The sequence below is a fragment of the Battus philenor genome, unplaced genomic scaffold (assembly GCF_028537555.1).
Source record: "Battus philenor isolate CCGP_79_NKW_IND1 unplaced genomic scaffold, ilBatPhil1.0.hap1 SCAF_31, whole genome shotgun sequence".
NCBI lineage: Eukaryota > Metazoa > Arthropoda > Insecta > Lepidoptera > Papilionidae > Battus > Battus philenor.
The window spans coordinates 1,865,477-1,892,500 of NW_027181695.1; the positions used below are offsets into that span (position 1 = coordinate 1,865,477).

The 27,024-nt window shown below is 29.7% G+C and overlaps 2 non-coding genes and 3 pseudogenes across 2 annotated transcripts; 2 read left to right on the top strand and 3 right to left on the bottom strand.

The window, feature by feature from the left end:
- The first annotated feature begins 11,631 nt into the window (after nt 1-11,631).
- LOC137927512 (NADH-ubiquinone oxidoreductase chain 1-like) lies at nt 11,632-12,958 on the top strand (annotated as a pseudogene).
- A 1,246-nt stretch (nt 12,959-14,204) lies between these two features.
- LOC137927513 (NADH-ubiquinone oxidoreductase chain 5-like) lies at nt 14,205-17,515 on the top strand (annotated as a pseudogene).
- A 1,221-nt stretch (nt 17,516-18,736) lies between these two features.
- LOC137927526 (cytochrome c oxidase subunit 3-like) lies at nt 18,737-19,528 on the bottom strand (annotated as a pseudogene).
- A 3,271-nt stretch (nt 19,529-22,799) lies between these two features.
- On the bottom strand, nt 22,800-22,956 carry LOC137927530 (5.8S ribosomal RNA). The gene has a single exon (XR_011107768.1). It is a non-coding gene; the product is annotated as a 5.8S ribosomal RNA (ribosomal RNA).
- An 813-nt stretch (nt 22,957-23,769) lies between these two features.
- LOC137927531 (small subunit ribosomal RNA) lies at nt 23,770-25,673 on the bottom strand. The gene has a single exon (XR_011107769.1). It is a non-coding gene; the product is annotated as a small subunit ribosomal RNA (ribosomal RNA).
- Between the last annotated feature and the right edge of the window lie 1,351 nt (nt 25,674-27,024).

A 27,024-nucleotide genomic window follows, 5' to 3' on the forward strand; every position in this document is an offset into this window, starting at 1 on the left:
GGTAGTTTAATGCATTGCGTATTTAGTTGCAGTTCTATTTTACCGTTCCCAATATCTAGTAGTTGTTCGGAAAATATTTGTGCTGATGGATCATTTTGCAATTGTACTCGCATATTTAATCGAAGGTCAATCGAAGTGTTTCAACACTTCGCCATAAGAATGATTGTTTCAAACATGCATTAATCTCATCCGCGAAAGTAGAGCGAGGTATAACCGGTAAGGTCTGTCGGAAGTCACCAGACAAAAGTAAGATAGCACCACCGAAAAGTTTATTATTGCTGTTTAAATCTTGCATAGTTCTGTTTAATGCTTCAAGTGAATATTTGTGTGCCATTGTGCACTCATCCCAAATTATTATAGAACTCTTCCGCAACACTGCAGCTATTCCACTATTCTTTTTGATGTTACACATTGCATCTGGTTTATTATGAACGTCCAATGGCAGCTTGAATGTTGAATGTGGTGTTCGCCCACCATCCAGTAAAGTAGCCGCAATGCCTGACGATGCTACTGCTAATGCGATTTTTTGTTGCGACCGTATTTTGGCAAGAATCAACGATATTAAAAATGTCTTACCGGTTCCACCGTGTGCATCCAAGAAAAAAAAAACCGCCTTGTTCAGCAGCAACAGCCAGCATAATCCGATCATAAATAATTTTTTGTTCTGCTGTCAGTAACGGTTCACTGTTCATGATAATTGTTGCTAAACTTCCATGGTCATATTGATTTTCTCGTTGTAAATCGGTATTGACTAAGTCGGTGGCTGGACGATTAGGTGATGGCATACCATAATGATTAAGTGGTAAATTTGAAATAAGAACACATAAATCCTCGATTAAGACCAATGCTTCATTGTACATCTCTGGTGTATAATCTATGTTTTGGGATTGATTTGTTTGTCTAATTCGGTGCAAGATGTCTTCTGTCATACAATTTTTATATTTTTCCCACAAAGATTGTGCTTGCGAGGGATAACATGTCGTCAAAATAATTGCAAACAACTGACGAATGTTATTCGGTGTTGATGTCAACGCAGCATCAGCAAGCGTTAAGTCCCAATGGTTATCGTCTTCTAGCAATTGCAGTTCACGACATGCATCCTGGTATGTATTGAATACTCGACCATTAACTGTTCGTAAAAATTCAAAAGACGTTGGTCCGGGAACATTCACCGATAACAAACGTAAATAGAAGCACTCACGTTGCTTTGGATGTACCGTGTAAAGTCTCCCCAATGTCTTAGCTTTGAATATGCCTGTAATGGAAGGATGTGGTTTTCCTTGTTTCCGTGGCTCCCATTTTTTACTGGATTTGTTCCATGTGAAATAACGCGGAACATCACCATACACCAATGTCTTCGCGAATTGGCCAAAAACATCAGGTTTTTGACACAATGTAAAAAATTCAGTTAGAGTCGTTTTCGGAGCTTCGAACGCTCTTTGGAGAACATTTTCTTCAGTGAAGTATACGCGTTGACCGTTTTCAAGATGTATTGCCAGATGTTGGACAGCAGGATCTCTTTCGTGGATGGGAAAGCTGAGAATATGCCAAATAGCTTCATTGCTGCTAATGTATCTGCCCATTTGGTATCGTGCTATTTCGTCATTTTTATTAATGTTTTGTACTTCAAATATGGCCAAATCACTGCCTTTGTTTACATAATTACAAATATACTTAATTGATTTAACAGAACTGCAAAGCTCAACATTGATATGAGCTTTGTAAGTTTTTGAAAGTAGTGGTGAGTATGGTACCACCCACTCATTATCAAACTCAACTTGATTTGGAAAGTTCGGCAGTCGCATTGTAAATGTGTGGCCACCATTCTCAGTACTTCTGCGGCGATACTTTGGATAACCATCAATATCCGTGATCGTGTCATTCGTATGCGGCTTTGGGAAGTTTTTTTTACATTTTCCATTTTCCATGCACGGTGACGTCATGTTGAAAGCACCGCATGGCCCATGGATCATGTGTTTGGTGACAATATCAAATAATTCTTGATCAATTAATGGGTCTGGAATTTCGGCTGAAATTATTTGATCGATTTCTTCAGGACGGATTCTATCTTTAAGCCAAACCAAAATGTGGGCATGAGGCAAACCTCGCTTTTGCCACTCTATCGTATACAGCCAACAACGTGTGATACCAAAAATTGAATATTTAACAATAAAATCAATTAAGGATTTCAATTTTTTTAAACACACGTGCAGTTAAATCATGACGATGAATGGCTTGTTGTCCTGGCAATAGTAAAGTTTGTATCTCTTCCCAATTCGGATTACATGTGAATGTAATAAATAAATCCGGTCGGCCGTAATGACATACGTAAGTCATCGCATCTTGCATGTATTCCTGCATGTTCCGTGGACTGCCGATGTAGCTTGAAGGTAAAATGAAAGCATTACCGATGTCATTGGGATTTATATTTCCATCGATGTTTCCAGCAACAGCATCTCGTAAGTGAATATATTCTTCCGATCGTAGTTTTGCCTGATTAAATCGAAGGAATCGCAAGCGTTCGCTTTCGACCTTAGCATACATATCAACAATGTATTGATGGAACAGCTGACGATATCGAAGGATATAATTGTCTTGATGTTGTCTAACCATTATTCGGTGTGCGTAGTAGTTCATTGAGCTAACTTTATTATTTCTGTAATCACCTAAAAAAATAAAAAATAAAATGCAATACGAAATTAAATCAATACATATAGTAAGAAAGTAAACGGATAATTGTCAAATTTACCGGTATTTGGATCATACTGTTTGATATTAAGGTGATATTAATTATATTAATTATATAAAAATATCAATGGATATTGTAGTGCGTCATATGAACGGTGTAGATCCGAAATCGTACTGATAGTGTTGTCTCGCCGTGTAATTTTTATAGATCTTTTGTCAACTGGATCACCAACCATGATAACAACAAGCAACCTCATCAACAGTTGGAGCGTTGAATCTACCAGCATGTTCACCTAATGGTACTTTGTCGGCTTTTATGACGATTTGATAATTGTCATTTTGCAGTCGTGGCGAAACTCTTTTGATCAATTGAATTAGTTGATTGTGATCTTCTAAAAATTTTTCCAATAATATCACAATTGCTCTTTCCTCTGCTTGTTCAATAAAATTATACAGGCACCGAGTCGTCACGTGCTCTTCACAATCGCCCATAAAATAAATTTGAAGAAATTTCGGATTGTAATCAGGCATTGGCATCAGTTATCCGATTTTATGGTACACCTGGCCTTGAATTTTGAATATAGTTTCAAAATTACGTCCATCGGATGCACGATCGCAAATTTTAGTTGCCCCAAATGACGTCATTTGGAAGCAAGAATTAAATTTGCGTATCCTACGCAAAAATAATTTGGAATCATCTGAATTGCCAGTAAGAAGGGATAATAAAGGCTCCGGCGGAGCGGGTAGAGGTGACAGCACAACTTTTCCTGATGCGCAGCACATGCCGGCTGCTTCATTCCGAAATTTCAATGCATGACAATATTGACATACTTTATCCATTCCACCGATAGCAATTTTTGAATGCGCTGAGTAGTTAATATCTGGTGCATATTCAAAGGCAAGCCGAACGAATGATGCACGTGTTAATGAGCGGCTGATCCGTTGCCTTTGTCGATCTAGTGCTCGTACTGTAGCTATGTTTCGTTCTCGTGCCACTCTTGTTCTCGTAATATTCTATTGCAGACGTTCGTCACGCTGTTCTTGAGATTCTCGTGCACGACTTTCTGCAGTCCTGATTCTTTGAGCTGCATTTCTTGTTTCGATTTGTTCTGGTAATTGCTGAGCTCTTTCAACACGTTTGCGTCGCGACCCTTTGCTGCTCGCGTTGTTGAGGTTAGATTTTTTCGGTGGCATTTGACTGAAAATAATAATTTAATCGTTTAAATATTAGAAAGAGGAACTGAAAAACATGTTATCATAGCACATTGAAATAATAAGTGCAAAATAATTTTCAATAGAGATTAAATAAAAATAATATAAAATTTTTTGTACAATTATTGAAAAAGTGTGAGGAGTTTTGTGCCATTTTCTCATTGATATATTAATTAACTTTTATAAAACTATGTGATATTACTTACATGTGTAAATTGAAATTATTGTTCCTGTGCTCCTACTGTGGCTATGTCTCGTTCTCCTGCTGCTCTTGTTCTTATGATATTCTCTTGAAGACGTTCGTTACACTGTTCTTGAGATTCTTGTGCATGACCTTCTGCTGTACTGATTCTTTGTGCTAGATTTCTTGATTCAATTTGTTCTGCCAACTGATGGGCTCTTTTAATACGTTTGCGTCGTGCCTCTCTGGTGCTCGCGTTGTTGAGGTTAGATTTTTTCCGTGGCATTTGACTGAAAATAATAAATTATCGTTTAAATATGAGAAAAAAAAATTGAAAATCATTCTAATTAACTTTTATAATTATGTGATAATACTGACATGTACATATTTAAATTATAGAGTTTAAATAATAATTTCAATAAGAATTGAAATACTAATTTAATCGTTTAAATATAAGAAAAAAAATCTGAAAAACTTGTTATCATAGCACATTGAAATAATAAGTGCTAAATATTTTTTAAAAGCGGTTAAATGAAAACAATAAAAAAAAATATTTGTACAACTATTGAAAAAGTGTAGGAAATTGTGTATCATTTTTGCATTGACATTTTAATTAAATTTTATAATTATTTGATAATACTTACATCAGTCTAAGTAACACGTGGCCGGCTATGCTAACACCAAAAATTTAAAAAGTGGAAATAATTGAATTATACGGTATTTCGTTCACTACAAAATAAATTTAATTAATTTTATAGCGTCAACGACACGTGGTAATTATGCTGTTAAAATGTAGCTTATATGACACGTTCGTAGATTTACCATAGCAGCGCCATCTATTGATTACTTACTCAACCCAGTCGAAAGGTATCGACATCTGTTAGAATCATTTGGAGTTAACAGATAATTGTGACTGTCAAATAATAACAGACAATAATTAGCAATAAATTAAAATTGCGACTATAATTTGAGATTTAAACTATCCTATCTCTCAAATTAGATCGAACTACACATGGTGTGCGAATTTTATTATAATCGGTTAAGTGGTTTAGAAGTCCATTGAGGAGAAACATTGTGACACGAGATTTATATATATTAAGAAGATATATATTACTTTTCTACTTCGCGCATTGGACAAGTCGCATTGAATTTCCCGCGTTTGACAGTTTGTTTTTTTTTAACTTGTAATTATTTTTGAACTTCGAGTCAGACGATTCGCCTTAAATTTCCGGGATGGTCAGATTTTTTTCATAATTTTTTTAACTTCCAGTTACTTTAAATTTCCCGAGTTTGACGCTATTTAGATCAGTTAGAAATATAAAAATGTCATCAATAAGTAAAGTGACCTCTTTGAAATACGTTGTATCATTTTTTTTAATTCGGAAACGACGGACCAATACTTTTTACTAGCCCTTACGTTATATCGTGTAATAAATATTTTGTTCATTATGCTGTATGAAGCGCTCTATATACATATATGAATAACAAAATGGAAAAATTAAATTACAGTTACAAGTAAACAAGATAATTGCTATTCTTTTTATCTTATTAAGAGCCCATTACAAAGTTAAGACAATGTAACGCTATCTGACAGCTAAAGTATCCGATGACATTTTTCTTCGATTCGACCCCCCACGACACTGCGTGTTTCTAAGGCTCCGAATCCGTTTCATTTATTATCATAAATTCCTAATAGGCTATCAGAGATTTTATTATCCACTAGTAAGCTGGCCCTATGTTTTCTCTTAATTTTTTTTTCCACATTTCTTTTCAGTGAAGTGATGGTCGCTTTTGACCTATTGACATTTAAAAGCTGCAAGCCGTCGGAGTACCTGTGACCGATCAAGTAAATTAGCTTAACTTACTTGATCAGTCGAACATATTATAAGAATGAAAATCCACGTGAAACGATGACTTAAAAATAAAGATAAAGTTAATTTACTCAATATTGGAACTTTTATCAGGTCTCTTATTGATGATCAATTATTTTTTTATATATTTGGCTCTACTCTGATTTGCAAGGTGTCATTGTCGAGATGAACAGGAAACTCAACAACACTTTTTTTTTTTAAATAATAATTGTGACTTATGTATGTACACTCTGTCAGATATAGACTAAATGTACTTACAGGATTCTTGTAATTTAAATATTCATTGAGTTAATAATAGAGGGCAAAGATGTAACACATCACAAGCTGACCAAGTTAAGGCTTCCTAAGGAGCCCTCGAGCTTCTCCACCTTAAAAAAGGTCTTAGACAAAGTGCCCTCTAATCTAATCTGCAAATATCTCTTGGACAACAGTGTAAGCGATATAAAAAAATATTAAAAGATTATATTTATGTGATATATATTTATTTTGAAAATAATAAGCAATGCTGTTTTGTTTTTCGAATTCCAGGGCAAGCACCGCAGGAAGGAAGGCGTCACGTCTCCAGCACCTGGATCCAAGCAGGACGCTGCCAACCAGACCAATAAGACGCAGCACCAAATTTTTAAGCGCAAAACCTTATTTTAAAATATATTCAAATCTATGCAGTATCAACGGGACGCTGAATGTAGATTTTAGCCAAAACTCTTTTAATAACATCTTCATAACTTATTCAGTCTAAACCAAACACCTGATATAGATTTTCGCTCTAATTTTTAATAATGCCTCATTTTTCTGTTTAATTTGATTTCAGAAACAAAACCTGCTTTTAAAAAATATTCAAATCTATGCATTGTCAACGGGACGCTGAATGTAGATGTTCACGCTAGTCGGTTAATAAATTCGTCATATTTTTCTTTTTTAATTGATTTTAGCCAAAACTCTTTTAATAACATCATCATAACTTATTCAGTCTAAACAAAACACCTGATATAGATTTTCGCTCTAATTTTTAATAATGCCTCATTTTTCTGTTTAATTTGATTTCAGAAACAAAACCTGATTTTATAATAAATTCAAATCTATGCACAGAGTGCACCACGAGATTATCTGCCATAGCACTCCAGACTGTTTGCACTTATTCAACAAACTTGGGCTGATGAGCTTGTTCCACAAAACTGGAAGGATGCTAATATTGTTAAACTATACAAAGGCAAAGGAGACCTCTCAGATTGCAGCTCATTTTAAGGAATTGCCCTGCTTTCAATAGCTGGCAAGATCCTGGCGCATACCATCAACAAGCGCCTATGTACGTTAGCTGAAAGCTTCCTTCCCGATACCCAGTGTGGTTTCAGACCGAATCGAGGGACGGTTGATGCCATCTTTGTTGTCAAACAATTACAAGAAGAAAGCCTTGAGCAACACTGTGACCTCTACATGTGTTTTGTGGACCCGGAAAAGGCCTTTGATCGCGTACCAAGATCTGCCTTTTGGACAGTATTCGAGAAATATGGATGTCCTCTGAAGTTCGTAAATTCAATGCGTCAATTTCATGAAGGCATGATGGTCCGTGTATGCCACGAAAATGACTTGACAGAAGAGTTTAATGTAACAAGCGGAGTGAAATAAGGTTGTGTAATGGCTCCAACCCTATTTGCTACATACTTTGCTGCGGTTATGAAGGATGCCCTTAGGAACTGCAATGATAGTGTTTCATTAAATGTTCGCACGGACAAGAGTGTACAGGACCTTACCCATTTCAGAGTAAACATAAAGTCCATCAGACCTCTATGCTGTAAATTATATAATAAAATAATAAATTATATAATAATGATAAAATAATAAAATTAAACTTATTATAATAAAAATAAAAGTAATAAAAACAGTTGATTATTTAATAAAAAAATAATAATAATTCATTTAGGAAAAAATCCTAAAAATGGTGGTAATCCTCCTAATGACAAAAAATTAATTAAAAAAGAAATTTTAATTAAAGAATTTATGTTAATAATAAATAATTGATTAATAAAGTAAACATTTAAAAAATTAAATAAAAAGCATATAATTCTAATTAAAAATGAATAAAAAATTAAATAAAATATTCATAAGTTTTCTCTAATTATTAAAGCTGCTAATATTCATCCTAAATTATTAATTGAGGAAAAAGATATAAGTTTTCGTAAAGATCGAGAGAAGAAAGAAGAAGTTAAATCCTCCTAAAGCACCAATAATAGCATTAAGAATTATAATTATAATTAAAAAGTTATAATTTATATAATAAGATAATAAAATTATGGGGGAAATTTTTTGTCAAGTTATAATAATAAAACAATTAAATCATGATAATCCTTCAATAATATTGGGAAGTCAAAAATGGAAAGGGGCTGATCCTATTTTTATTAATATAGAAGAATTAATTATAATAGATAAAAAATAATTAATTTCAAATCTTTTAATTATAATTATTTTAATTAAAATTGAAAATAAAAAATCAATAGAAGCAATTGCTTGAGTAAGGAAATATTTTAAAGCTGCTTCAGAGGATAAAATATTTTTAGAATTAGAAATAAGGGGAATAAATCTAAGTAAATTAATTTCTAATCCAATTCAACATCCAAGTCAAGAATTAGAAGAAATGGAAATTAAAGTTCTAAAAAATAGAATAAAATAAAAAAATATTTTATTTGAATTAATATTTAGAAAAATTTATAATAGGGGGATTATAAAGAACTAAAAATTCAATTTATTAATATTTATATTTTAGTGTAAGAAGCACAATAATTTTTGATATTATTAGATATAGTTTGATTCTATAAAATATAATAAAGGTAGAATTCTACATTATTTATCCTATCAGAATAATCCTTTTTTTCAGGCACTTTATTTTTAAAAAAAAGGAATTACCTTTATATTTGAGGTATGAACCCAAAAGCTTAAATTTAGCTTATTTTTAATGTATTAATTTTTATATTTATAAGAAATTAATGGTTAATAAATTATATTAAATAAGAAAAATAAATTAAATTTAACAGGAAATTAATTGTTATAAAAAAAAACAAATTAAATTTACTTATAAATTTTACCTATATACGTATATATATATATGTATATATATATATATATATATATATATATATATATATATATATATATGTATATATTAAATATTTAATTAATTATTAAATTAAATATTATTATAAATATTTAAATATATTAATATAATTAATAATATAAATAGAAAATTATATTTTATAAATAGTATAATATTAATTTTATATTATTTAATTAATATAAATTGTTTACTTTATAAAATTAATTATTTAATTAATATAAAAGAAAAGAGAAAAGAATAATAAATAAAATTTAATAATTTCTAATAAATATTTTAATATAAAAAAAAAATCTATATGTCAAAATTAAATATATAAATAAATTTTTTATGGTTTAAATATTTTAATTTAAATTTGTTTTACATATAAATTTTAGTGTTAATTTTTAATTATTTTAATAATTTTAAAATTAAAATATAGTAGTAATTAAAATTAAAAATTTAAGAAATTAAGATTTAGTATTATTTAATAAATTATTAACAAATTTTGTGCCAGCAGTTGCGGTTATACAAAAAATAATTTAAATTTTATCAGTATATAATTAATATTATTTTAAAGAAATTAAATAATTAATTGTTAAGTGAAATTTTAATAAATTAAAATTTTCATTATAAAATATGAATTATTAAATTTTTTCAAAAACTAGGATTAGATACCCTATTATTAAAAATTAAATTTAAAATACTAAAATAGTATATAATTATTTATAAAAACTTAAATAATTTGGCGGTATTTTAGTTCATTTAGAGGAATCTATTTATTAATTGATAATCCACGAATAAATTTACTTAATTATTTAATTTTGTATATCGTTGTTAAAAAAATACTTTTTTATAAAAATAATATTTTAAAATTTATATAAAAATTTATTTCAGATCAAGATGCCGATTATAATTAAGAATATAATGGATTACAATAAGAAATAATTAAATGGATAATATTTTTTAAAAAATTTTGGAAGGTGGATTTAAATGTAATTTTATTTAGTTTAATAAAATGATTTTAAATTAAAATATGTACATATTGCCCGTCGCTTCCATTTATAAATTGAAATAAGTCGTAACAAAGTAGAGGTACTGGAAAGTGTTTCTAGAAAGAACAAATTAGAGCTTGAAAAAGTATTTCATTTACATTGAAAAGATATTATATTTATAATTAATTTGAGAGGGAAAAATTAATAAATAAAAAAAATAATATTTTTTTTTTTAAATATAGATATTTAATGGGGGTTAAAGTATTTATAAGGAAAAAATTAAAAATTTTATAGTGAATTAGTATTGTAAAATAAATTTTAAATATTTGAAAATTAATCAAAATAAAAGTAAATTTAATTTATTGTATCTTGTGTATCAGAGTTTATTAATAAAAATTTTTATGAAAAAAATTCTCGAATTTAAAAGAGTTAATTAATTATAAAAGTTAATGTTGAATAATTATTTTTAATAATTAATTAGAAATGAAATGTTAATCGTTTTTAAATATATCTAGTTTTTTTAGAAAAAAATTTAATTTAAAATATTTTATTATATAATTTTAATTAATTAAATTTTTATTAAAAAATATTCAATATTTTAAGGGATAAGCTTTAAAATAAAATATTATAATATAAATTTATAATTTAAAATTTTAGAATTTATATTGTTAATAAATTATAATTTTTTATAAATAATTTAATTTATTTTAAAATTTAAAATTAAATGTTTAATTTTTTATAAAAAAATAATTTAAAATTAAATAAAAATTAATTATAATGATAAAATTAGTATATTTAAATATAGAATTATTTTAAATTTATATTTATGAAAAATGAAGTAAAGGAATTAGGCAAAAATTTATATTCACTTGTTTATCAAAAACATGTCTTTTTGAAAATAATATAAAGTCTAATCTGCCCACTGATAAATTATTAAAGGGCTGCAGTATTTTGACTGTACAAAGGTAGCATAATCAATAGTCTCCTAATTGGTGACTTGTATGAAAGATTGGATGAGATATAAGCTGTCTCTACTTAATTTATAAAATTTAATTTTTTAGTTAAAAAGCTAAAATAATTTTAAAAGACGAGAAGACCCTGTAGAGTTTTATAATTTAATTAATTAATTATTAATATATAAATTTTAAAATTAGAATTAATTAAATTATTTTATTGGGGTGATAGAAAAATTAAATTAACTTTTTTTAAAATTTAACATTGATTTATGATTTAATGATCCATTAATAATGATTATAAGAAAAAATTACCTTAGGGATAACAGCGTAATTTTTTTTTTAGTTCTTATAAGAAAAAAAGTTTGCGACCTCGATGTTGGATTAAGATAAAATTTAAATGCAAAAGTTTAAAATTTTTGATCTGTTCGATCATTAAAATCTTACATGATCTGAGTTCAAACCGGTGTGAGCCAGGTTGGTTTCTATCTTTAGAAGAATATAATATTTTAGTACGAAAGGATCAAATATTAAAAATAATTTTTATAAAATGAATGTTATTAATAAATTAATAACTATTTTGGCAGAAAAAATGTAATGATTTTAGAAGTCATGAATATATAATTATTTATATATATAGTAAATGATGATAAAAGATATAATATTATTTATTAATGGAATATTAATTATAATTATTGGTGTTTTAGTAGGGGTTGCTTTTTTAACTTTATTAGAACGTAAAGTTTTAGGCTATATTCAAATTCGAAAAGGACCTAACAAAGTTGGTTTTATGGGAATTTTACAGCCTTTTTCTGATGCTATTAAATAATTTACTAAGGAGCATACTTTCCCCAATTATTCTAATTATATATCTTATTATTTTTCTCCTGTTATTAGATTTATTATTTCTTTAATATTATGAATATTAATTCCTTATTATTTTAATATAATTAGATTTAATTGAGGAATTTTATTTTTTTAATGTTGTACTAGTTTAGGAGTTTATACTGTTATAGTTGCTGGATGATCTTCTAATTCTAATTATGCTTTATTGGGGGGTTTACGAGCGGTTGCTCAAACTATTTCTTATGAAGTTAGATTAGCTTTAATTATATTATCAAGAATTATTTTAATTATAGATTTTAATTTAATATCATTTTTTTTTATCAAGAAATAATTTGATTGTTATTTTTAATAATTCCTTTAAGATTATGTTGAATATCATCAAGATTAGCTGAAACTAATCGAACTCCTTTTGATTTTGCTGAAGGAGAAAGAGAATTAGTATCTGGATTTAATATTGAGTATAGAAGAGGGAGATTTGCTTTAATTTTTTAGCGGAATATTCTAGAATTTTATTTATAAGATTATTATTTATTTTAATATATATAGGGGGTTATAGACTTAGATTACTTTTTATTTAAAATTAGTTTTTATTTCTTTTTTATTTATTTGAGTGCGAGGAACTTTACCTTGATATCGTTATGATAAATTAATATATTTATCTTGAAAAGGTTATTTACCTATTTCGTTAAATTTTTTATTATTTTTTATTGGGGTAAAATTTTTTTTTAATTAAATAATATTTTTAGTATAAATTAATATAATAAGTATTCTTTCTTAAGTTTTCAAAACAAATGCTTATACAAGCTCATTAATTTAAATATTAATTAAAAATTAAGTTATCTCAAAATTTGTTAATAATAGGATTAATAATAAAATAAGAAAAGTATATAATAGTTAATAATTGGCCAGTAATAATGTAAGGGTCTTCAACTGGGCGTGCTCCAATTCAAGTTAATAAAAAAATAGTAATAATTATAATTCAGAAAATAATTTGATTAATAGGATAGAATTGAATTCCTTGTATTTTTTTATTAAATGTAAATGGTAAGATAATTAAAATTAAGATAGATATGACTAAAGCAATTACTCCTCCTAATTTATTAGGGATAGATCGTAAAATTGCATAAGCGAATAAGAAATATCATTCAGGTTGAATATGGATAGGAGTTACTAATGGATTAGCAGGAATAAAATTATCTGGATCTCCTAATAAATAAGGATTAGTTAAAGTTAAAAGAGTTAATAATAAAATTAAAGTAATGAATCCAATTAAATCCTTAAATGTAAAAAATGGGTGAAAAGGAATTTTATCTAAATTACTATTAATTCCTAATGGATTATTAGATCCTGTTTGATCTAAGAATAAAAGGTGAATTATTGTTAATATAAGAATAATAAAAGGAAATAAAAAATGGAAAGAATAAAATCGAGTTAAAGTAGCATTATCTACTGCAAATCCTCCCCAAATTCAATTTACTAATATAGTTCCTAAATAAGGAATAGCTGAAAGAAGGTTTGTAATAACAGTAGCTCTTCAAAAAGATATTTGTCCTCATGGTAAAACATATCCTATAAATGCAGTTGCTATTAAAACAAATAAAATAATAACTCCAATTATTCAAGTAAATTTTAAATTGAAGGATTCATAATAAATCCCTCGTCCAATATGTAAATAAATACAAATAAAAAAAAAAGAAGCTCCATTGGCATGTAATGTTCGAATTAATCAACCGTAATTTACATTTCGACAAATATAATTAACACTATAAAATGCTATTTCAATATTTGCTGTATAATATATAATTAAAAATAATATGTTAAAATTTGAATAATAAGACATAAAGCTAAAAGAGACCCAAAATTTCATCAAATGGAAATATTGGAAGGAGAAGGAAGATCAATTAATGAACTGTTAATAATTTTAAGTAAAGGATGGGTTTTTCGTAAGGTTGAAAATTTATTTATCATTAGAAATTAGATGAACGAAGTGGGCCGAAAAAAATATTTGTAATATTTACTACTGCTACGAGTGTAATAAATAAGTAAATAATTATTATTGTTATTAAAAAATATGTTTGATTATTGTATAATTTAGATAAATTAATTTTATTTTCATTATTAAAAAAAATATAAGGATTAAGAATATCATTTATTTCATAATTGAAAAAGAAATTAAGTCAATTTATATTATATATGTATATTATTAAAATAATGAAAATAATAGTGGAAAAAAATAGAAAAATATTTTTTAAATAAATATTAATGTTAAATATTTCATTAGAAGCAATTCTAGAAACATAAATAAATAAAACTAATAATCCTCCTAAAAATACTAGGAATAAAATATAAGAAAATCAATAAGTATTTAATAATATGCCAGATAATATACAAGTAAGTAAAGTTTGAATAAGAATTATTAATCCTATTGATAAAGGATGATTTAAAAATAATATAATAAAAGAAAATAATATAATTATTAATGAAATAAAAATTTTAATGATATCAAAGAATATTTTAATAAAAATAATAATTTTGGAGATTATAGATAAAGAAATTCTTTTTCTTTGAAGTTTTTAAAGAAAAAGACTTATTTTTGATTTACAAGACCAATGTTTTATTTAAACTATAAAAACTACTAATGATAATAAATATGATAATAGTTATTTTAATTATATTTATTTTTGGGAATATAATTTTTGCCTCTAAACATAAACATTTATTAATTGTTTTATTAAGTTTAGAATTTATTGTTTTAAGAATTTTTTTTTGTTATTACTTTAATAATATAGAAAATGATACTTATATAATAATAGTTTTTTTATTATTTTCAGTATGCGAAGGAGCTTTAGGTTTATCAATTTTAGTTTCTATAATTCGTACTCATGGTAATGATTATTTTCAAAGATTTAATTTATTATAAAAATGATAAAATTTTTATTTATAATAATTTTTATAATTCCTTTATGTTTTTTAAAAAATATATTTTGAATGGTTCAAATAATAATAATAGTGATTATATTTTTATTTATAAATTTAAGTATTAATATTTATAATTTTAGAAATTTAAGATATATAAAAGGTTGTGATTTAATTTCATATGGGTTAATTTTATTAAGAATTTGAATTTGTTTATTGATAATTATAGCAAGAGAAAATTTGAATAAAATAAAATTTTACTGAAATTTTTTTTTATTCAATGTTGTAATTTTATTAATTATATTATATTTAATTTTTAGTGTAATAAATTTATTTTTATTTTATTTATTTTTTGAATGAAGATTAATTCCTACTTTATTATTAATTATTGGATGAGGTTATCAACCTGAACGAATTCAGGCAGGAGCTTATTTATTATTTTATACTTTATTTGTTTCTTTGCCTATATTAATAGGAATTTTTTTTATTTTTCATAACTTAAATTATATAATTATATATTTTTATAAATTTTTTAGAATAGATTATTTTTTATTATATTTATCTATAATTTTGGCTTTTTTAGTAAAGATACCTATATATTTTGTTCATTTATGACTTCCTAAGGATCATGTAGAAGCTCCGGTTTCAGGTTCAATAATTTTAGCTGGAATTATATTAAAATTAGGAGGTTATGGACTTTTACGAATTATAATTCTTTTTCCAAAAATTGGAATAAAATTTAATTTTATTTGAGTAGTTATTAGATTATTAGGTGGTTTGTTTATTAGATTAAATTGTTTTTGACAAGTTGATATAAAATCTTTAATTGCTTATTCGTCAGTAGCTCATATAAGATTAGTGATTTGCGGTATTATACCTATAAATTATTGAGGTTATGTGGGTTCTTATATTATAATAATTGGTCATGGTTTATGTTCTTCAGGAATATTTTGTTTAGCTAATATTAATTATGAGCGTTTACAAAGACGAAGATTATATATCAATAAGATATATATCAAGGGGATAATAAATTTTATACCTTCGATAAGGTTGTGATGATTTTTACTAATATCCTCAAATATAGCAGCCCCACCTTCAATAAATTTAATGGGAGAGATTAGATTAATTAATAGAGTAGTGGGATGATCTTGACTATCAATAATTACTTTGATTATGATTTCTTTTTTTAGAGCTGGCTATAGATTATATTTATATTCTTATACGCAACATGGAAAATATAATTTAGGAATTTATAGATTCTACACAGGGGTATCACGGGAATATTTAATATTAATATTACATTGATTACCTCTTAATGTTTTAGTTTTAAAAATTGATTATTTTTTTATTTGATTTTATTTAAATAATTTAATATAAAATATCGATTTGTGGAGTCAAAAATATGAAATTTCATTTTAAATCATTAAAAGATATTCTATTTGTTTTATTAGATTTTTTTTATTTTTTTTAAGAATAATAAGTTTTTTTTTATAATATATTTTATTATGGAGAATTTAACTTTATTTTTAGAGTAAGAAATTATTTCTTTTAGGTCTATAAGAGTAGTAATGTCTATTTTATTGGATTGAATATCTTTATTATTTTTAATATTTGTTTTAATAATTTCTTCTTCTGTAATTTATTATAGAGGAAGATATATACATTCTGAGTTAAATTTAAATCGATTTATTATTTTAGTTTTATTATTTGTATTATCGATAGTTTTATTAATTATTAGACCTAATATAATTAGAATTTTATTAGGATGAGATGGGTTAGGTTTAGTTTCATATTGTTTGGTAATCTATTATCAAAATATTAAGTCTTATAATGCAGGAATGTTAACTGCTTTATCTAATCGTATTGGAGATGTAATAATTTTAATGGTTATTGCTTGAATAATAAATTATGGTAGATGAAATTATATTTTTTATTTAAATTTTATGAATAATGATTTTATAATAAAATTTATTAGATTTTTATTAATTATTGCAGCTATGACAAAGAGAGCTCAGATTCCTTTTAGATCTTGATTACCTGCGGCAATAGCAGCCCCTACTCCAGTATCGGCTTTAGTTCATTCTTCTACTTTAGTTACTGCTGGAGTTTATTTATTAGTTCGATTTAATGTGATATTAGTTGTTATAATTGTTTTAAAGTTTTTATTAGTTTTATCAGGGTTAACTATATTTATGGCTGGTATTTCTGCTAATTATGAATTTGATTTAAAAAAAATTATTGCTTTATCTACTTTAAGACAATTAGGATTAATAATAAGAATTTTAAGAATAGGATTAGCTGATTTAGCTTTTTTTCATTTACTAACTCATGCTATGTTTAAGGCTTTATTATTTACATGTGCGGGTGTTATTATTCATATAATAAATGATATTCAAGATATTCGTTATATAGGTGGAATTAGATTTTATATTCCTTTAACTTCTTTATGTTTAAATATTTCTAATTTAGCTTTATGTGGTATTCCTTTTTTAGCTGGATTTTATTCAAAGGATTTTTTTTTAGAAATGGTTAGTATAAGAAATTTAAATATATTAATTTTTTTTTATATTATTTTTCTACTGGTTTAACTATATTTTATACTATTCGTTTATTATTTTATTTAATAATTAATGATTATAATTTATTAGTAGTTTATAATTTATGTGATGAAGATTATATTATATTAAAGAGAATATTTATATTATTAGGAATAAGATTAGTAGTAGGTAGAATGTTAAGTTGATTAATTTTTAATTATCCTTATATAATTTATTTACCTTTTAACATGAAAATAATAGTAATTTATGTAAGAATATTAGGATTATTGATAGGATATTTAATTAGAAATATAAAAATTTATTCTGTGAATAAATTTTTAATAACTTATAGTTTAAGAAATTTTTTATGTTTAATATGATTTATACCTAATTTATCTACTTATGGTTTAAATTATTATTTTTTAAAATTAGGTCAAAATATTATAAAAAATATTGATATGGGATGAAGAGAAATTTATAGAGGTCAAGGTATATTTGATATTATTAAAAATTATTCTGTTTATTATAATTTTTATCAAATAAATAATTTTAAAATTTATTTATTTAGTTTTATTTTATGATAATATTCATATATATTTAATATTTTTAATTTAATTAATTTAAATAGCTTATAAAAAGAGCATAATATTGAAGATATTAAGGAGATTATTAAATCTTTAAATATTTATAAAAAAAAATTATTTTTACAATGAAAATGTAATGTTTTAATAATAAACTAATGACTAATGGTAAAACTAATATTAATGGTTATTAACCACTATAATTTAAGTAAGTAGCTTAATTTTTATATTTTATAATTTAATTGGAATTTTTTTATTCAATAATATCATTAACAGTGATATACCTCTATTTTGGTTTCAATTAATTATTTAAATAAGGAGCTATTAACTTTTTCTTTTAAGTCGAAATTAAATGCAATATTTGCTTCTTATTTAAGATAAATTAAAAATTAATATTTTTTGAATGCAAATCAATTGTTTTTTATAAACTATAATCCTAATTTGTTCAATTGAGTATATTTTGATTTCATTCATGATAAAGTCCAATTAATAATATAATTAAAAAAAAATCTAATTTTTATTATTGTAGAAAAATTTACTAAGTTAAAACAATTAATTAAAGGGAAAATTAATGCAATTTCAATATCAAAAATTAAAAAAATTATAGTAATTAAAAAAAGTGAAGAGAAAATGGTATTCGTGCAGAAGATTTGGGGTCAAATCCACATTCAAATGGAGAATTTTTTTCTCGGTCCATAAATATTTTTTTTCATTTCCATCACCATGCAAAGAAGGGTTAAGGATAAAAATATTAAAATATTAGAAATTAATATAATTATAATAGTTAATGTTAATAATAAATTAATTATTTATATTAAATTAAATTAAACTTTTTGATTGGAAGTCAAATATACTAAATATATTATATAAATAAATTAGTTTCCTCATCAATAAATTGAAATATAAAGGAATAATCATACTACATCAACAAAATGTCAATATCATGCTGCTGCTTCAAATCCAAAATGATGATTATTGGAAAAATGGAAATTTAAATGACGGATAAGACAAATAGAAAGGAAAATTGTCCCAATAATTACATGAAGTCCATGAAATCCTGTTGCTACAAAAAAAGTAGATCCATAAATTCTATCTGCAATAGAAATAGAAGCTTCAAATATTCATATGCTTGTAAAATAGAAAAATAAATTCCTAATATAATAGTGATAAATAAGCCTTGAGTTATTTGGGAAAAATTATTTTCTATAATTGCATGTTGAGCTCAGGTAACTGTAATTCCTGAGGTAATTAAAATAATTGTATTTAATAATGGAATTTGAAAGGGGTTAAATGGGATAATTCTAAAGGGAGGTCATATTGCTCCAATTTCAATATTAGGTGAAAGACTACTATGAAAAAAAGCTCAAAAAAATTAAATAAAGAAAAATACTTCAGAGATAATAAAAAGAATTATTCCTCATCGTAAACCTTTTGATACAAATAAAGTATGTTTACCTTGGAAAGTACCTTCTCGACAAATATCTCGTCATCATTGATATATTGTTAATAAAATAATCATGTAGCCTAAAATTATTAAATTTATGTTAAAATTGTGAAATCATTTAATTATTCCTGTAACTAAAGTTATTACTCCAATAGATCCTGTTAAAGGTCAAGGACTAAAATCTACTAAGTGGTAAGAGTGATTATTATGTATTGTCATTAATTAGTTTCACTAGAATATAATGTTCTAAGAATGGAAATTACATAGGATTGAATAATTGCAACTGCTGATTCAAGAATTAATAGTAAAATTTGAATAAAAATTAAAAAAAATAATATATAGGAAGGTATATTAATTCCAGTATTTCTTAACAATGTAAGAAGAAGATGGCCTGCAATTATATTAGCAGTTAGTCGAACTGCTAATGTTCCTGGTCGAATAACATTACTAATTGTTTCAATTAATACTATAAAAGGTATAAGAATACTAGGAGTTCCTTGAGGAATTATGTGAATAAATATATGTTGGTAATTATTAATTCAACCATATAATATAAATCTTAATCATAATGAAAGGGAGATAGAGAAATTGTTAAATGACTTGTTCTAGTAAAAATATAAGGAAATCGCCCTAAAAAATTATTAAATAAAATAAAAGAAAATAATGAAATAAAAATAAAAGTTGATTCATTAAATCTATTAGGGCCTAATAAAGTTTTAAATTCATTATGTAATTTATAAAGAATTAAATTTCAAAAAACAAATTTACGATTGGGAATAAATCAAAATGTATATGGAATAATAATTAAACCAATAAGGGTTCTAATTCAATTTAATTGTAGATTAAATAAATTAGTTGAAGGATCGAAAATTGAAAATAAATTACTTATCATTTTCAGTTAAAATTTTTTTTAATATTTTTATTTTGATTATTATTAAAATTATTTTTATTTAAGAAAATATAATAATTTATAATATTAAATAAAATAAAAATAGTAATAAAAAAAAGAAAGATAAAATTCAATTAATGGGTATTATTTGAGGAATAAAAGAATATTACTTCTGTTGCTGTAATTATAATACGAATTTGGTTATTTATAGGTAAAACAATACGATTATCAACATCTAATAAACGGAAATTTTTTATTTCTGAATTATTATATTGAATTATATAAGAATCAAATTCAATATTGTTAAAGTCAGAGTATTCATAGCTTCAATATCATTGCTGGCCAATAGATTTTAGAGTGATTAATGGATTATTAAGTTCATCTAATAAATATAAAAGACGAAGGGAAGGTAAAGCTACAAAAATTAGGGTAATAGCTGGAATGATTGTTCAAATTAATTCAATTATTTGACCTTCTAGTAAAAATCGATTAATATAATTATTAAAAAATAAGTTAATCATTAAATATCCAACTAAAATAGTAATTATAATTAAAATAACTAAGGTATGATCATGAAAAAAAATAATTTGTTCTATTAGGGGAGATGCTCCATTTTGGAGATTAAAGTTAGATCAGGTTGCCATTTCTAAAAAAAGGATAATCCTTTATAAATGGGGTTTAAATCCATTACATATAATCTGCCATATTAGAAATTTCTTAAAATAGGAAGTTCATTATAAGAATGTTCTGCTGGAGGTAAATTTTGTAGTCATTCAATAGAAGATGATATATTAAGGGAGAATAAAATTATTCGTTTATTAATTATTGATTCTCAAATAATTAATATTATTATTATTATAGATAATAAAGAAATATAAGAACCAAAAGAGGAAATGATATTTCAAGAAATGAAATTGTCAGGATAATCAGAATATCGACGAGGTATTCCTGCTAATCCTAAAAAATGTTGGGGAAAAAAAGTTAAATTTACTCCAATAAATATTGTAAAAAATTTAATTTTTAAAAGAAAAGGATTAGAGGAAAGGCCTGAAAATAAAGGATTTCAGTGAATAAATCCTCCTATAATTGCAAATACAGCTCCTATAGATAAGACATAATGAAAATGAGCTACTACATAATAAGTATCATGAAGAGAAACATCAATAGATGAATTAGCTAAAATTACACCAGTTAATCCTCCAACAGTGAAAAGAAAAATAAATCCTAAACTTCATAAAATAGAAGGACTGTAATTAATTTGTGTTCCATGTAAAGTGGCAAGTCAACTGAAAATTTTAATTCCTGTAGGTACAGCAATAATTATTGTGGCTGAGGTAAAATAAGCTCGAGTATCAATATCTATTCCTACTGTAAATATATGATGAGCTCAAACAATAAATCCTAAAAGGCCAATTGCTATTATAGCATAAATTATTCCTACACAACCAAAAGTTTCCTTTTTACCTCTTTCTTGAGAAATAATATGAGAGATTATTCCAAACCCAGGTAAAATTAAAACATAAACTTCAGGATGGCCAAAAAATCAAAATAAATGTTGATATAAGATAGGATCTCCTCCTCCAGCAGGATCAAAGAAAGAAGTATTAAGATTACGATCTGTAAGAATTATAGTAATAGCTCCAGCTAAAACAGGAAGAGATAGAAGTAATAATAAAGCTGTAATGCCTACTGCTCATACAAATAAAGGTATTTGATCGAAAGATATATTATTAACTCGTATATTAATAATTGTTGTAATAAAATTAATTGCTCCTAGAATGGAAGAAATTCCTGCTAAGTGTAAGGAAAAAATAGCTAGATCAACTGATCTGCCTCTATGTGCAATATTAGAAGAAAGAGGGGGGTAAACTGTTCATCCCGTACCTGCTCCATTTTCAACAATTCTTCTAGAAATTAATAAAGTTAAAGAAGGGGGTAAAAGTCAAAATCTTATATTATTTATTCGAGGAAAAGCTATATCAGGAGCTCCTAATATTAAAGGGACTAATCAATTACCAAATCCTCCGATTATGATTGGTATAACTATAAAAAAAATTATAATAAAAGCATGAGCTGTAACAATAGTATTATAAATTTGATCATCTCCAATTAAAGAGCCAGGATTTCCTAATTCAGTTCGAATCAATAAACTTAAGGAAGTGCCTAAAATTCCAGCTCAAATCCCAAAAATAAAATATAATGTTCCAATATCTTTATGATTAGTAGAATATAGTCATCGTACGCGGACGAGAGGGGCGCACCCCGCCGTCCGTCGTCCGTCGCGAAGAACGTTCAACGGAAACCGTCAATTGTTCGAAAGAGCGCGCGCCCGCGCGCCCGCGCGCCCGCGCGCGGTAATGCGGCAGCGGCAGCGCGACGACAGCGACGGCGGATAGTGAGAGAGAGAGAGTGAGAGCCGCGGCGGCGCGGACGAGAGACTCTTATTAGAGATCGTCTCATCGCACCGTCCGCGAGCTCGTTCATCACCCCCCACCAACCCGCCGCCGCCGCGTCGCGCGTCACCGCCGCGCGCATCGACCGGCGCGAGCGCACGTAGCGCGCGTTCGACACCGAACAGTGTGGTTTTTATATTTTAACAGCCGGCCCTCAGACAGGAGTGGTCCTGGATATTTCTCCACGGACCGCAATGTGCGTTCGAAATGTCGATGTTCAAATGTGTCCTGCAGTTCACACTATGACGCGCAGTTAACTGCGTTCTTCATCGACCCGCGAGCCAAGTGATCCACCGTCCAGGGTAATGGTTTTTTCTTAATGTTGTTATTACTTACGGTAGCGGCCTACGGCTCTCGCCGACGGCCACTTGATTGTCCGTTTTTATGTATTAACGTCGAAAGTTGGTCGAATTCATGTGCGCCGAGGCGTTCATAAAGAAACGGCACCGAAAAAGCTTAACGCCCCGACGCGAATCCTTTAGAATGATGAACGACGACGACCCGCGCACCCCCCAACGAGCTGGCGTGACGCACGACATTGTCATCTTTCTAACCGCTTAAATATCGTTTTGTATAGCGCCAACCGACAAAAAAGGGCCTGAGCTAGGCAGTGGGGATTTTCACCGCTTCGAACGCTCCGTTTGGTATGCCCCGGTCGGCGCTCGTCTCTCGGCGTTTTTCCGCCACCCGGCCGCGTCGACGGCGGCGGAGGCAGCGGCGGCGGTAGCACTTTCGACGAATGCCACCACCGCCACCGGCCACCGCCACGGCGCCGTCGCCGCTGCGCCGTTAGGCGTAATAGACGCTAGAGACAATTATTTCACATTTTATTTTTTATTTTTTATACATATATACAAACACGCACACACACACGGACGCACACGCGCGCGCGCTCGTCCGCATTAGATACGAACAGCAGCGCGCGCGTACGTACATATATATGTATATATGTCGTATATATATATATATCATTATGGATGTATTACATATATATATGTGTAAACACGGTATGTACGAAGTCGTCGTCGTCGTCGTCGTCGTCGTCGCAACAGCAACAGCAACAGCGGCGCAACAACGTTCGTGAACATATCACGCGTCTCGCACACATACACACACGTTAATGATCCTTCCGCAGGTTCCCCTACGGAAACCTTGTTACGACTTTTACTTCCTCTAAATGATCAAGTTTGGTCAACTTCCCAGCAACGCCGACGGCCGTGAAGCCACCGCGTGTCGGTCCGAAGACCTCACTAAATCATTCAATCGGTAGTAGCGACGGGCGGTGTGTACAAAGGGCAGGGACGTAATCAACGCGAGCTTATGACTCGCGCTTACTAGGAATTCCTCGTTTATGGGGGATAATTGCAAACCCCAATCCCCAGCACGAAGGAGTTTCAACGGGTTGCCCGGGCCTCTAGGCCAGGGAGAACATGCTGATTCCTTCAGTGTAGCGCGCGTGCGGCCCAGGACATCTAAGGGCATCACAGACCTGTTATTACTCAATCTCGTGCGGCTCGAAGCCGCCGGTCCCTCTAAGAAGAATTTTAATACGTCGCCAGTGAGTTGCGCCACCGGAGCGGCGCACACCTAAATGACGACGCCTATTTAGCAGGCTAGAGTCTCGTTCGTTACCGGAATTAACCAGACAAATCGCTCCACCAACTAAGAACGGCCATGCACCACCACCCACCGAATCAAGAAAGAGCTGTTAATCTGTCAATCCTTCCGGTGTCCGGGCCTGGTGAGATTTCCCGTGTTGAGTCAAATTAAGCCGCAGGCTCCACTCCTGGTGGTGCCCTTCCGTCAATTCCTTTAAGTTTCAGCTTTGCAACCATACTCCCCCCGGAGTCCAAAATCTTTGGTTTCCCGGAAGCTGCCCGCCGAGCCATCGTAGTAACGTCGGCGGATCGCTAGATGACATATTTACGGTTAGAACTAGGGCGGTATCTAATCGCCTTCGAACCTCTAACTTTCGTTCTTGATTGATGAAAACACCTTTGGCAAATGCTTTCGCTGATGTTCGTCTTGCGACGATCCAAGAATTTCACCTCTAACGTCGCAATACGAATGCCCCCAGTTATCCCTATTAATCATTACCTCGGAGTTCTGAAAACCAACAAAATAGAACCGAGATCATATTCTATTATTCCATGCACGAAATATTCAAGCAGCATTTTGAGCCCGCTTTGAGCACTCTAATTTGTTCAAAGTAAAATTGTCGGCCCATCTCGACACTCACCGAAGAGCACCGCGATAGGATTTTGATATTGAACCGCCGTTTTACCGACGGCTCACCGACGATATGCTCCGCAGACGTGTCAGTATCACCGCGGATGCGGTGCACCGACAGCGCGGCGCACAAATGCAACTACGAGCTTTTTAACCGCAACAATTTTAGTATACGCTATTGGAGCTGGAGTTACCGCGGCTGCTGGCACCAGACTTGCCCTCCAATTGTTCCTCGTTAAAATATTTAAAGTGTACTCATTCCGATTACGAGGCCTCGTAAGAGTCCCGTATCGTTATTTTTCGTCACTACCTCCCCGTGCCGGGAGTGGGTAATTTGCGCGCCTGCTGCCTTCCTTGGATGTGGTAGCCGTTTCTCAGGCTCCCTCTCCGGAATCGAACCCTGATTCCCCGTTACCCGTGACAACCATGGTAGTCGCAGAAACTACCATCGAAAGTTGATAAGGCAGACATTTGAAAGATGCGTCGCCGGTGCTGGACCATGCGATCGGCAAAAGTTATCCAGATTCATCAAAATTAACGACTTCGGACGCGAGGCCCTCCGTCGATTGGTTTTGATCTAATAAAAGCACTCATCCCATCACTGGTCAGAGTTCTGATTGCATGTATTAGCTCTAGAATTACCACAGTTATCCAAGTAACCGAGGTAAGATCTAAGGAACCAAAACTGATATATTGAGCCATTCGCGGTATCGCTTTAATACGGCTTGCACTGAGACATGCATGGCTTAATCTTTGAGACAAGCATATAACTACTGGCAGGATCAACCAGGGAGCTAGCTAGAGCTAACACACACCAACACCGCACATACGAGAGATATGAGGGTGATGATGATATGATAGACGTGACAAGCGACGCGTCGGACGTTCGAAACGCCGTGACGCGCCGGTGCCTAGGTAGCTTTTTGCGTGCGCGCGTGTGCGTATTTATTACAATACACACACAACACCACACCACAAAAACAAAATGAATTCGTTTTTCTATCTGTTCACGGAGGAAAATGTATATCTCAACACTCGCCTCGCGTTCGTCCAGATTTACTTTGGACGCGGCATCGCGTCCGATTCATCGGAACGTTCTTTGACGAGACACATACAAATCTTCACTTTTATAAAATATCGTTTCGCAAAACGTATAATGACCGATTTTCAGCCCGGTTTTAGAGAGATCCGAAATCCTTGATTTATATATCATGATCGACCGTCGCGCGACTAGCGCGCGACGAGCTCGTTGATGCGATGCGTTAAGGGCCGCCCCGAAGTCGACTCGGGAGCCCAACGCCGTTCGCGTTAATTAAACGAGACGTTATCTTACGCCTTCCGCTCTTACATAACGGAGACGTCGTCCGACACAGTTTACGGTGTGTTGTTGTGGGGAGATCCCCTTTTTTTTCTTCCCTCCTCCGCCGCCGCTGTGTCGTTCGTGCGTTTGTCGGTTATAGAAGTTTCAGTTTCGGGCGTTCTCGTTGGTGGCGCGCGTTGTTTGTGTATCGGTGTTATTAGTTTTGTTCGATTCGCGCGCGTTTTCTAAGAATAATTTTTAATTTTTTTTTTTTATAAAAAAAAAAAAAAAACTAAATCTAAAAAAAACGCAATCTCCGCAAACAAACTAACACACCACCACCACACACACCCCACCAACCAAACAAACACACTCCACCACACTCCACAACCACCAACAAACAAAACAAAACAGAAGAGCATCGGAGAGAACTCGATTCGGCCGACCGGCGCGTCTCGCGCCAGTCCCATGTATATGCGGGAACGACTGTATGCGTCTCCGCGTAGCGCGATAGAGCGTTCGCGTATCGATTGCATACCACCGATCTACATATCTATATCTGACCCTGATCTCGATGTCATCGTCGTCGTCATCATCATCATCATCATCATCATCATCATCATCGTCATCATCGTCATCATCGTCGTCGTTCGACCCGATCGCGGATTGCGCGTAGCCAGCCGCCGATGCGTTCGCGTATCGATTTCTGAAAACGACAGAGTCCGGTCCCGTTCGCGTATCGATGCATAAATTTCGTGCTGATGACGAACGCACTCTTTCATACGCGATGTCGACTGAGACAAAGAAAGGTATCGTCGTCGTCGTCGTCGTCGTCGTCGTCGTC